Genomic DNA, 13561 nt, shown 5'->3' with positions numbered 1-13561 from the left:
AGCTTTGCATCTCTCTCTCTCTCTCTCTCCCCTCCCTCCCTCTCTCCATCCCCTTTCGCCTCATGTAAGTTTTTACTCCCCATCTTTGCATGTTTCCCGTTTCTTAAAACTGGATATGTCCTTTTGCATTTGTTAATAGCCATTCAATATAGCAAGAATATTTTCCAGTACAGTGGTACCTCAGGTTACATACGATTCAGGTTACAGACTCCGCTAACCCAGAAATATTACCTTGGGTTAAGAACTTTGCTTCAGGATGAGAACAGAAATCGTGCAGCAGCGGCACAGCGGCAGCGGGAGGCCCCATTAGCTAAAGTGGTGCTTCAGGTTAAGAACAGTTTCAGGTTAAGAGCGGACCTCCAGAACGAATTAAGGACTTAACCCGAGGTACCACTGTATCTATTCCTTTGGTTTCTGTTTTAAATTCTTTCTTAATACCTATCTCTAATGTATAGCTTTGCTTTATCTGTCACTAGCAAATCACACACACTGTCTCTAGAAGTGAAAACACTTGTTTACCACTGGTTTGGGAAGCAGTGAACACATGATGTTAGCCATCCATACTTATCCTGTTTCTATCCTGGGTTTTTTAAATATGAAATATTGTATTTTGGTGCATCTTTTTCCTAAACCACCTTAGATCTGAGTTGAGAATAAGAACGGCTGTCTCTCTCTCTCTGCCTCTAGCCTCTTCCTGAAGGAAGCCCTCCTGGGAAGCCCTTGCTTTGATCTCTTCTCTCTCTCCAGCCTTCCCTCTAGGGAAGACAGGTGATAAAGCAGAATGAGAAATGCTTCACTTATGACAAATTGTCAAGGCAAAAAAAATAAATTGCTGTGCTCAAAGCAACAGGCAATTGAGACATGGATTGTCACACATGGTGTTTGTGCATAGTATATTGCATGTGCACTTTGGAAAATTTATAGCTGTCGGAGGCTTTCCACTCAGTGGCATCTAGTGACATATAAAAACACTACCATTCTCTGAGTATTCTTACATGAGATCTTTTTAAATAAAGAAAGAAATGCTCAAATGTAAAATTGAGGTGGGCAATTGGACCAGAAGATACAATTCAAAATTTTAAGAAGATACAATTCCACCATGAAGTTATTGGGACTTTAGCTTTTTGCTTAAATCCCACTTATTTCAAGAGATTGTCCAGGTGTGCGTATCTCTAGATTGAGCTGATTCATATTTTGTAAGTTGTACTGTGACATTGCTATTTATTCCATTTTCTTACAGCTTTTTCGTTTTTAAAGAGCTTTTGCATCTTATTTATGTTGTTGGGTGAAGCTTGCCCTAACAGCATTTTGGTTGATGGAAGTCTCTAAACCAAATACTTGTCAGTTGCTGTTTATGATGGCATTGCCAGAGTTGAGCCGTGCAGGATGCTGCTGCTTCCCTTCTTGCATGCTTAATATGCCACTGTTAGCACATAAGCAGAAGACCTTTATTATTATTCTTTTTAGATGAGCCTCTGATATGTTTTACCTAATATGTTTTTACAAAGATGTTGTATTATGATGTTTTTCTGTTGCTTATTTTGTGGTTAGATCTGTTTTTCCATTTTGTTGTGAGATATATATATATATATTATGAACTGCCTTCAGCTTGATTTCATCATAGAACAGTGGGATAGTAACATCCAAGTAAATAAACAAGCTCGGCACAACAGCTTTCAAGGATAAGTGAGATGTTCAGTGAGAATAATTGAGAAATTCATTAGTTTTATGTCCAGTCACAACATACCCGGCTGATCCAATCAGATCAAAATTCTAGGGCTACTAGAAAAAAGTTACAATATATTAGGAAATTATTATTGTTTAAAGTAAAAAGTACTTTTTTAAAAAGGGGAATAGTTTGTCATATATGTATCTGAACAACTTGATTTTAACATGAATGAACTATTTTCTTTGAGGCTAAAAGGCTGTGCCTTTAATGTTTTCCATAAAGATTGCTATTTCTTGTTTTTATCACTTGCTGGCATGCCATAAAGGCATTTTAGCACCTCTTGCTTCAGATTAATGCAGAAGATTACTTTAAACAACAGCTGATTTTAATCACGTTAATATCAACTCACCCTCTCCTTTTATAAATAACATTTTAAAACACATTTGTATTATTTTCAGCTCAGTATTTTCCAAACAGTTAAGCTCATCAGAGGCAGCATAGACAGAAAATAGTTTACTTTGTTTACTTGATGATTTTCACCTATGAGTGGTATCTGGCTAAGTCAGACCCATGCACGTCCAAGCAAGACCACAAAGCTGGATGGGATCCAGCGGGAAGGTAAACGGCATTTCCAAGCGCTGCTCTGGTTTCGCCAGAAGCGGCTTAGTCATGCTGGCCACATGACCCAGAAAAACTGTCTGCGGACAAACGTCAGCTCCCTCGGCCAGTAAAGCGAGATGAGTGCGGAATTCCAGAGTCATCCGCGACTGGACCTAACGGTCATGAGTCCCTTTACCTTTTACCCATTTCTGGTTGGTAGGCAATTATGGTCCCTCAATGGTCAGCCACCATCTCTGGCAGACAGGATTTCAATGAGCAGGACTTCCACCCATATTGCAAAATTTAAATGGGCCAATCAGAGGCCCACTAGTGTGCGGAAGCATCCCTGGCAGACTGTGAGCTGGATGACTCCACTCCGGTCTGCCAGTGATGCTTAAAAGCCAACTGCACCAGGGTAGTATATAAATTTAATAAATAATAATAATGATACCTTTCAGCTGCATGATAATACAATTCTACTACTATCCCCCATTTCTTGCAGTTTAGTATCTTAAATAAGAGTCAGACCACTGGTCCATCTAGCTTAGTACTCTTCACATCACAGAAGCGGATTTTTTTTCATCTCTAACCCTATACAGCCTGGTAGCAGCTGTCCACACATGAATCTTCCTGAGCTCTACCTAAAGATACCAGAGATTGTATGCAAAGCATGTACGCTATCACTAAGCTATGTCTCTTCCCCCACGGATATGATCTAACACTGTTCTCACTATCAAGAGTTGTTTAGGGAAAGTGGTTGATTGATGGTACCACCAACTGTATCCAAGAAGCCTATTTTATTCAACTTCCATTCCCAGAAAACCAGACTATCAGTGATCTAAGGTCAGCTCATTCATCAGATCATAAGTTGCTTGTCAGGTTCACATTTATAACCAACTACTAGTAACTCTATTAGGATGGAGGCTTTGCTCAGCACCTACCAAGACTTTCAATGCTTTCAGCCAATTTATGGATTATGCCTCTGGTGGAGGAGGACACACTACGTGGCAGGAAACCACAGTTCACGAATGAATTCATAGGGATTTAACTGTTGAAGGACTGGTGAAAGTGATGGATGTCCCCACATACACAGAGCAAATTATTCAAATTGCCAGTATAGTCACATCATACATAGTTGCTAACAATGAAAAAAGTAGTTTAGCAGTAGTAGTAGCTGCAGTTCAGGCAAACATTTTTTTGAGTGGTGGCGGGAAACAATGTTCATTACAAACCATGCATACAAGCTGTTAAACCTATTACGAAGTGACTGGCACATTCATGATACACAGTGGAAAGTCTAAAACAAAAGTAAAATGTTGTGGAAATCACTTTAATAGCATGCAGATGAATATGATGGTCTGCATTCAGACCATTCCAAAACAAAGGTGAAATAACAAATTACAAAATATGCTACAAGAAAAATCATTGAGCTTGTAATGCTTACCTATACTGTATAATCAAATGCCATTTCTCCAAGAAGCTCTTCTCTAACTCAGAATGCATGAACAGTCACCATTCTATAGGCTAGGACCCTCAAAGCCACATGCTTTTTGGGTAGTGTGTATTGACATTTGTAACATTAGCTAAGGTCTGTATAGTTAAAGCTATGGTTTTCCAAGTAGTGATGTATGGAAGTGAGAGCTGGACCATAAAGAAGGCTGATCGCCGAAGAATGAATGCTTTTGAATTATGGTGCTGGAGGAGACTCTTGAAAGTGCCATGGACTGCAAGAAGATCAAACCTATCCATTCTTAAGGAAATCAGCCCTGAGTGCTCACTGGAAGGACAGATCCTGAAGCTGAGGCTCCAATACTTTGGCCACCTCATGAGAAGAGAAGACTCCCTGGAAAAGACCCTGATGTTGGGAAAGATGGAGGGCACAAGGAGAAGGGGACGACAGAGGACGAGATGGTTGGACAATGTTCTCGAAGCTATCAGCATGAGTTTGACCAAACTGCGGGAGACAGTGGAAGACAGGAGTGCCTGGTGTGCTCTGGTCCAGGGGTCACAAAGAGTTGGACATGACTAAATGACTAAACAACAACAACAACATTTGCTAACACATAACTTTCAATAAAACTCATGACCCAGACCAGTTAACCAAGCAGTCTTTTATTTGATGAATATTTTCTCTGCTGTGTTATTATAAATATTTGTAAGCCCCTCTGGGAACTTTTTTAAAACTGAAGAGCAGGATACAAATGCTTTAAATAAAATCTGGGTCATTTCTTTTGCTTGTTTCTTGCTGTGTGTGTGTTTGTTTGTGTGTGTGTGTGTGTATGTGTGTTGGTACCCAGCCAGCTCTAAAGCACTCTTTATTTTGGAAGTGTATTTGTCTGGAGGTAAGGTGGCTGAGCTTCCAGGTAGCTCCCTGCTATGGCAAATGTGTGGGATGAGTGCAAGGCAAATGAAACCAAGAGAACAATACAATAATATGCCTGTGTGCAATTCCGCATGTATGAGCCTACATTACAAACTGAGAAAGAACTACAAGCCATTTCTGAATGCTAACCAAAAAAACTTATAAACACCAAGTCAATACTGAATCAAGCGGAGGAGAGTTCACCCATCACTAGGCAAAAATGTGCAAGCTGATGCTTAACAGCTTTTAAATCAGCTCTCAAACACCTTTAAACAAGCACCAGGAATGGACAACAAATGAGCCAGATGCAGCCAAAAAGGTACTTTCTCTACAGCCTGCAGGGTCTGTCATTTCAAAATAATACAAGCTTCTGCAAGCCAGAAGAGCAGAAATGCATTTGAAAACAATATGATTACAAAAATACCTGAAATATTAGAAACAAGAAGTTGAATGAAAATTCTCAATTCTCATGTGGTTTTCAATTCTCATGTGCTGTTAAATTTAATTATCTATTGTCTTTAAGGGTAGGCTTAAAGTAAAACATAATAATTACTTGAGATTCTAATCTAGAACATAATAGTAGCAGTAATGTTTTAGCATTACAGAAGCTTAATTGGAATAACGGCCAAAGTATAGCAAATTAATGTTGATTAACACTATGACAAATAAAACAGTTCTCTCTCTCTTGTTCACTCTGGGATCCAGATAGATACTAGTTATTATACTTTATTTGACAAAAGTCGTATTTCATAACTGTGTTTTACTTTGGCTTGGTTAAAGTAGCTGTGACTTTTTCTTAGGGAAAATAGGTGTTGGAGCCATAAGGTCTGCTACAGTCGCCAGCAGACAGCATATAAAAGAGTACTAGAGATTATACCGAGTTCAACATTAACAGTATGTTAAAGAAATGACAGTAAATTCTTAATGGTGCCATAAGAGGTAGAGTGGAATCATTTTGTACTGCAAACATGTCTTCCAGAGAAAATGTCCCAACATTAAGGGGAAAAAAGATAGCTTTCAGCTGTTATTAAATAAGAAGCTAATGTTCCATTTCTTCTGGGAAATTGGTACTTTCTCTTTAATGGGAATGAAAAATAAAAAGAAAACAGAATTTAAGTATATGCATAGGTAAGTATATGCATAACAAACCCTACAAGACCATTTCTTAGGTTTAGCATCCTGTTGGCTACCCACAACCACCATAATTGAGTACTGCCTAAAGTGGCCGTCATTAGTACACAAGGTCACTCAAAGGTCTGCCCCAAAAACATGATTCACATGTGAGACAAACCTGTTTAAAAAAAATAATTCCTGCCTCAAACTAACTAATGAAAGGCAAGAGCAAGGAATGTCATTTTCCCACTGGAATTCAGTATTGTGCTGAGGTAAGAGACAGAGGAGCTATTGAAGATCTGAGATAGCTCTCCTCCTGCTCATCTTGGATTAACACAGGCATGAGCCAAGTATTTCCCCTCTCTCCCCCCAAATCAGGAATAGCTCAGAAGGATGAGACTTCCATAGTGTGCTATTGCTTATCACCCCTAGTTTTACCTTCAAAATAGCCATCTTAACAAAGCAATGGAAAAACATCTGCCGATACCTGTATTTTACTATTAAAATAACTATTGAACTGGGAAAGCTGCCGAGCTATAGAAAATAAATCCTTAAACCTTAAAAATGGCACTGCTGGATCAAACCAAAGGCCCATCTAATCCAACCAGGACATGGACGCAACAACACTCTCCTCACTTGGAATTTCCAGCAACATTGTGGCTAGTAGCCATTGATAACTTTATCATCCATTCATTCATCCAATCCTCTTTAAAGCCATTGAACTTGGCGGTGATTATATTTGTTGCATTTAGAGACACCCGCTGGGACGCGGGCGGTGCTGTGGGTTAAACCACAGAGCCTAGGACTTGCCGATCAGAAGGTCGGCGGTTCGAATCCCCGCAACAGGGTGAGCTCCCGTTGCTCGGTCCCTGCTTCTGCCAACCTAGCAGTTCGAAATCACCTCAAAGTGCAAGTAGATAAATAGGTACCGCTCCGGCGGGAAGGTAAACGGCGTTTCCGTGCACTGGCCACATGACCCAAAAGCCATACGCCGGCTCCCTTGGCCAATAAAGCGAGATGAGCGCTGCAACCCCAGAGTCGGTCATAACTGGACCTAATGGTCAGGGGTCTCTTTACCTTTACTATTTAGGAACAATAGGAAAATCTTACATACAAAAATTGATGCTGGGTAATGTGACTAAAGGTAACTAAGCTCAACTGCTATTTTTAAAACAATTCTGGCTCTACTGTAAAATATGGACATCTTCCTGAAGACATATCACAAATACTTCACTATTTAACAGACATTTTATATATACAGTATATAACTCTTCACTTACAGTTCTGAACAGCTGAACCAAGTTTCTTTTTTCAATCTCCAGAATCTGTTTGATGCAAAATCCTGCACAAGGGAAGGGGGAGGGGGAGAGTACAAACAGAATGTTCAAGTCTATTGAAGTATCTTTTAAAAAATAATCAAGTTGAGAAGTTCAGCTTTTTTAAGAGGCCACATTTAACAGTCAGTGTAATCAAACACAATCTTCCTTCTGTGTTTTGTGTTCATAAACCTTCATGTGGAGGCTCTGAAACGAAGCCAAGGGAGAAAATGTTAGTCCTAACTGCACTTTAAAGTTGACCATTTATACTGCTAAATCTGCACTTATGTGGAAGTTTTTATAGGTATCCTGGCTTTATGTGACTGAACTGCATTTTCTCTTTAAAAAGGAAGGGGGTGGGGAGAGAGAGCTTTCCCACATGTTAAATGTTTTGGATCAGATATCCTATTATCTTAGTTCTCTTTAAAATATCCTCAGGTTGCTCCATATTGAAAAGCTTTTGGAATATGTGGGTGTCAGATAATATAAACAGCAAAGTCTACTCAGGATGCAAACTTTCAATAAAGTTTCTGAAAAGTGACTGTACATATGTGTTGGATATCCAAAAAGTTGCATAAAAGTCTTGCCCATATAGTTGCCAGCTGGCAAGGTGCTGCTCCTGTTATTAAATTTATCAGTCAATCCTCATGGAACTCTGGACAATTGAATGTTCAAGATCAAACTCTTCAAGCTTCTAAATATAGTCATTGAAAAGGGTCTGGGTCCAATAATACAGTGTCATTCCTGGATCACTTTTCAGTGCAATCCATTTTTACAGCAGGATCAATATGTTAATTTTTCCTGGACTGTGTCCTCAAGGAAAACATTGTGTGTTTGAATGTTGACTCACAAAGAAGAAGAAGAAGAAGAAGAAGAAGAAGTCGTAGTCCTTTGGCACAATTGTTTCCACCTGCAAGGAGTTTGTTATGGGGAAGCAATCCAATCTAGGTAGCACAGTTCAGGACAAAGCTTTAATATTTGGTTGTGCTGGTTCTGTAAACCAACTCAGGGCTTATTCACATTTCCTAGTGTCCTGCTGTTTCTCTCCAGGGAAAAGCACATTTTAGCTCTCAGTTGGAGCAAACAGCAATTTGAGTTTCCCCCAGATTGCCATTTGTTCTGCTCTATCGCTAAAGAACGGATTTTCCCTTGGAAGGGAGTGGCAAGGGGGAAACCACTCTGAGCTGTGCAGCACAAGCTAAAGTGTGGATGAGCCCCTACAATGGATGCTTCCAGACAGGAGGCTTAGAATCACAGAATTGTAGAGTTGGAAGGGACCCCGAGTGTCAACTCTTCAACCGTCTGCAATGCAGTAATCTTAAAATGTGGTTTCTCCATCCAATTTGAAACCATGCCAGACGTTCCCTACTTAGCTTTGCAAATATGCTGCAGGTAAAGCAGTGTCTAGGCCTTGTTCCCTTCCAGGTAAAATCCCCTAGAGTAATTTCTTTGCCCCTCATAGCCCTTCAGCCTGGATTGGATTATGCCCATGGTTCCTCATCTTCCATAAATTCAGCCAAATGTTACATCCTCACACATGTATCAATAGGTCTACTACTGCATGGCTAAAGGAAGATAAACAAGCAAAAAGGCACCATGATGGGCCCATGGTGGGGCATGCATGGGATTACAGCACAGATCAGGAGTCATAGCTATAATCTAACACAGTGGCAGGCATAATCTCAGGGGCCAGATAGAGAGGCCTAGAAAGTCACATTTGCATTATGAGTCTGAGATTCCCCATCCTTGAGGGTCCCCATCCCTGCTCTAACATAAGGTTCCTTAAGATAAATCATATTTGTGAACGTATGTGCATTGGATCAAACTATTAGCCTGAAATAGAGCAATAGTTCACCCTTAATTTAAATCTTACATGGAGCATTACATTAGCATTTGGTTCCTATTATATCTTAATATCTTGCAGCATTCCATATAAGCCACCTGTCCAGGCTAGAATAGATAGACCACTAGATGTCCTTTGTGTATTGTCCCTGGGTTTCCTAGAATTCTTATCATCTCTTGGAACTGCTATTCAAACTGCTTCAAAGGTTATTGCTAATATCATTTGTTTTGTTTTCTGCTGTGTATAGTCGCACCATGCCTAGAAACTCAGCTATCCTGCAGTCCATTTGTTTTTAATGGCTTTTTTTTAAAAAAACAACACTATGCCTATGCTCCTTTTGTGTGCAGTCTCTCATGGCAAGTATGATGACAAGCTTCCAGTCTTAATAGGTTATAGAGCAAAAATCCTCCAAACGCTACTTCTCCAAAAATATTGGGTCCCAGTCTGATTGAGAGAAAAAAGAAGATCCATCAGATGGTTTGTCTCAGGGGTTCCCAAACTTATTTGGCCTACTGCCCCTTTTCATAAAAAAGGTACTCAGCACCCCCTGGAAATCTACCTTCTTTAAGCTGCGATCCACTTCCCGATGAAGCTGAAAGGGGTTCACCCAAGCCCAGGAAAACCCCTCGCCTCCAGACCCAAGGGAGGCGTTGTCGCCGTCCTGCAATGGCACTCAACCAGGCGATAAGCGTCATCACACAACAGATGAAACATGTATGAATGGTTTTTCAAAATTTTCTTCTCTTCACTTATTTCTTTATGCTTCCACTGTCCCCTTATTTTAATTCAATGCCCCCCAATTGCACCTGAGGCTACTACCATCTCCGTGGATCATTCCAGCACCCCTAGCGGGCAGTATCACCCACTTTGGGAAACAATGGTTTATTTATTTACTCCACTTATCTCCTTCCTTCCATCCATCAAGGAGCTCAAGGAGGCATACAAGGTTTTTACCCGGCTCCTGGTTTAATACTTACAACAACCCTGTGGTGGGGGTTTGTCTGAGAAAGAGTCACTGGCCAAAGATCACTCAGTGAGATTCATTAGAATCTGGGTCTCCTCAGCCCTAGTTTGACACCTTAACCACTAACGTATATTGGCAACATTCAGATCCTAGACGGGGGTTTGTTAGGAGTTTGTACTTGAAAAATATAGCAGAATTCTGAAGGGAAAGATGAGGAAGCTGATCAGTTGGGAAGACCCATTAGTCAGACACAGTCTGATGGCTATAGACATCATCAAGGCAGCCAACTTGCTCTTACAACAGCCAGAGCCAAACTGAGCTCCTAGGTGCTGGAGTAAGCCCTGCTATCTCTGAACCAAGCGCTTCAATATACCTTAAAGACACAATTATCTAATCAAGAGTTTAGGACTTCTTTGGAACTCCATCTTTTCCTCATGGGCCATTTGCCATCTCATTCAAGGAAACCAGTGTAAATGTGAAATCCAGGGGAAATAATTAGGCATGACACTGATTTATTATTTTTTCAGTGCACTCCCCTATGTAAGATGTTGATATACATATGTGAAGATTGGTTTCTACAATTTATTGCTGTGCAGGACCCTCAACAGTTTGCACGACTGATGTTGATGGGCAGATCACATTAGGTCTTTCAATAATGATGTTTATTTATGGGTAAGAATTATATTAATACAAAAGTTAAAGATACTATACTGCAGTCTTGTATATAACTACTATTAAACACCATTATATATATTATTCCCCTATGTTATGTAAGAGAATATTAGAACTTTAAAGCAATATACTCAGAAAACACTCTATAGCACAATCTCCTTTAAAAACAAGCTGAGATATGCATGGCATCCATTGTTATCAGAGTTCTTGGCATACAGATTTAACAAATATTACACATGCCTAAAGTGTAGGCTTAACCAGCTGGTCCTTATCCTAATCTGACCCCAAGAACTGGGTGTGACTATTAAAAACCCTTTTCAAGGCAAAAATTTGTTTCTAGGATATTTATGAAGCAAGTTTGCCATATTTGCTAATCCTAGAAAAGAATGAGACATTTCTAAAGTAAGCAGAGAATACAAGATTTTGACTAACATGAGTAAATTTCCATGGTAGACTTGTGTAGTAAAATATACCTACGGAAAATTTATACCTTAAACTTTTAAGTAATTGAAAAGATTACATGAGAGAGAGATGAATATCTTTTAAGAAGACATTCAGTAGCTAATTAAAATCAGGTCCAGTGCATGTTGCATAGGCATAGAAAGTAAAAAGGTGATTGGAATGTCTTGGCTTCATTTTACCTTCTTGCACAGTAAGAAATTATATATTTATCATATTTGAAATATATGACGGCTAACAGATTGAGGTTGAATCCTGACAAGACAGAAGTACTGTTTTGGGACAGGAGGCGGGCAGGTGTGGAGGACTCCCTGGTCCTGAATGGGGTAACTGTGCCCCTGAAGGACCAGGTGTGCAGCCTGGGAGTCATTTTGGACTCACAGCTGTCCATGGAGGCACAGGTCAATTCTGTGTCCAGGGCAGCTGTCTACCAGCTCCACCTGGTACGCAGGCTGAGACCCTACCTTCCCGCGGATTGTCTTGCCAGAGTGGTGCATGCTCTAATTTTAATCTCTTGCTTGGACTTCTGAAATGCGCTCTATGTGGGACTACCTTTGAAGGTGACCCAGAAACTACAACTAATCAGACAAAACTTTTCCCATGGACCCCTTTAGCGAAGTAAAAAATTGGTTCTAGTTTTGACTAAGGATCCAACTGAATGCATTTCCTGTCAAAAGCTGTGACTGTTAATATGAGATAGGCAAAACCTCCAGACATGCCCCATTTGCCTGCAAGCAAAGTCCTCCCTGGCCCTGAATATGACGACCAATTAATTCCACAGCACGGTTGTGCTACAGAACTGTCTGCCTACTTTCAGGCACAGCCAAGAGATACGGGGTGGGGGGGTGGGGGGTGGCATCCATTTCCAACTGTGCCGTTCACTCACAGCGCAGCTGGAATTTATACTATAGAGATGCATCTGAGAGAAGACTAGCTCCCCCAGTTCTGTCTCCCTAAACCACGTCCACTGAACCAGCCACAATTGGCCAATCTGAAGTTCATTTTTTGGCGATTTGACGCAAAGACCCCCAAGTGGCCAATGCTGTTAGTGCAACTGGCAGTCATGTAGGTGAGGACCCTTGCCCTCCCCAATTCCCCCACAGCCATGCCAAGCTACAATCCCTGCCACTGGAAAAAACAGTAAGCCTTCTGTATCAAGGAATCTTGTTCAGTAATTAGTGTGGTTCTAGTGCATCTATCTGTAAAAATAAATAAATCTCTAGATGTGGGATTCTGGGGAATATTTAAAGAAATCCAATTACTGCCCCAGTGAAGTTCATAATGGATTCTTCTAAAAAGCAGGAATTGGAAGTCACTGAGCATACTAGAATGAGTTTGCACTATGTTTACCCCCTGTTTCCTGGAAGGTAGAGAGCAATCAGATGAATCAATATTTATAAAAACAAGACAAAAAAAATCCTCAGGCTTTTAAAGTTTCTTGGTTGTTGTTTTTTCTGGGTAAAAGAGCATGGAAGGGACTCCTTTATTCTTTCCTTTGTAATGTAATTTAATGTGGCAGATGCTTTTACCCAGTGTTGGAGCCACAGCTGGGAATGGTCATGTATGCTTTCTGGACTATATAATGCAAGCCAGTAATCTGTATCTATCAGTCATCAGTCACCTACTTCAAAATCAGTTTCATATGACCTATATAAATACATGGGGGAGCTTCGACTGTTCCAGTTTCACAAAACTTTCCTGAATTCAAGGGAAGCAAATTTTGTGCCCTGTGAGTTGGTGGTACATTTTATTGGCTTCTAAAGCAATCATCCACAATGTGTGACCCAGCAAACCCAAAATTATCACCAGGATACATATGATGGCCTAGTAAATGTTTCACTTGCCTTCTAGTAATGGTGGAACAGTGAAATTGTCAGCACCAGGCAAGCCATACAAGACTGCTGGGCTCTATATGGCTTAGTGGGTCAGACATTGTGCAGGCATGTTCTAAATGCTACAGAAATGTGATTACCCTTTTTTTGGAAGGAGCTATAAAAGAATATTTGAATCAAAAGGTTTGAGATATAGCCTTGGTTGAAAAATTGACAAATAAAATTGGCTTGGGGGACTAAAAAGAGGGATAGTTTTGGATCAGAATGGCTTGATTTTGTACTGCATGTTAGTAAGAAAATGAATGTTGTAATGCCTCCATCTAATTATACTACTCTGTAGAACTCATAGCTGTTTATTTTTTGGTGTCCTGACATTTCTGCTGTACTTTGAAGAGAGTAATTATTGTGTGATTCTTGCCATGCCTCTTAGTTTCTGCAACAGAGTTTAATTTACGTTTTAGGTTCAAATTTTATTTATGCCTTAAGGTATGTTTTTTGCCTCTGTTTGGCCCTCAGGACTCTGCCTGGACTATCTCTCCCTACCCTGCTCTGTGTCGTCTTCTACTGACTTTACCTTGCTGTAATGTATTATTGAACTGTGACAATACCTCTTGCTAGGCTGAATGAGGATGTAGTCCACAGTATATGGCTCACGGAAGGTTGCTTATGGTGGAATGTGGCTTTCAGGCTGAAATAGGTTCCCTGCTCCAATATAAATCTGTCGCAGGACA

General features: G+C 40.3%; 1 long non-coding RNA gene across 1 annotated transcript in view; it reads right to left on the bottom strand.

The window, feature by feature from the left end:
* The window catches only part of LOC114600748 (uncharacterized), a 158581-nt gene that overhangs the window by 33958 nt on the left and 111062 nt on the right, over window positions 1-13561 (bottom strand). The window contains exon 3 of the long non-coding RNA XR_013393957.1: window positions 7025-7086. This is a non-coding gene — a long non-coding RNA (uncharacterized LOC114600748). The remainder of the gene's footprint in view (window positions 1-7024; window positions 7087-13561) is intronic.

The sequence above is a fragment of the Podarcis muralis genome, chromosome 8 (genome assembly GCF_964188315.1).
Source record: "Podarcis muralis chromosome 8, rPodMur119.hap1.1, whole genome shotgun sequence".
NCBI lineage: Eukaryota > Metazoa > Chordata > Lepidosauria > Squamata > Lacertidae > Podarcis > Podarcis muralis.
This window is presented reverse-complemented; position numbering and strand designations above follow the sequence as displayed.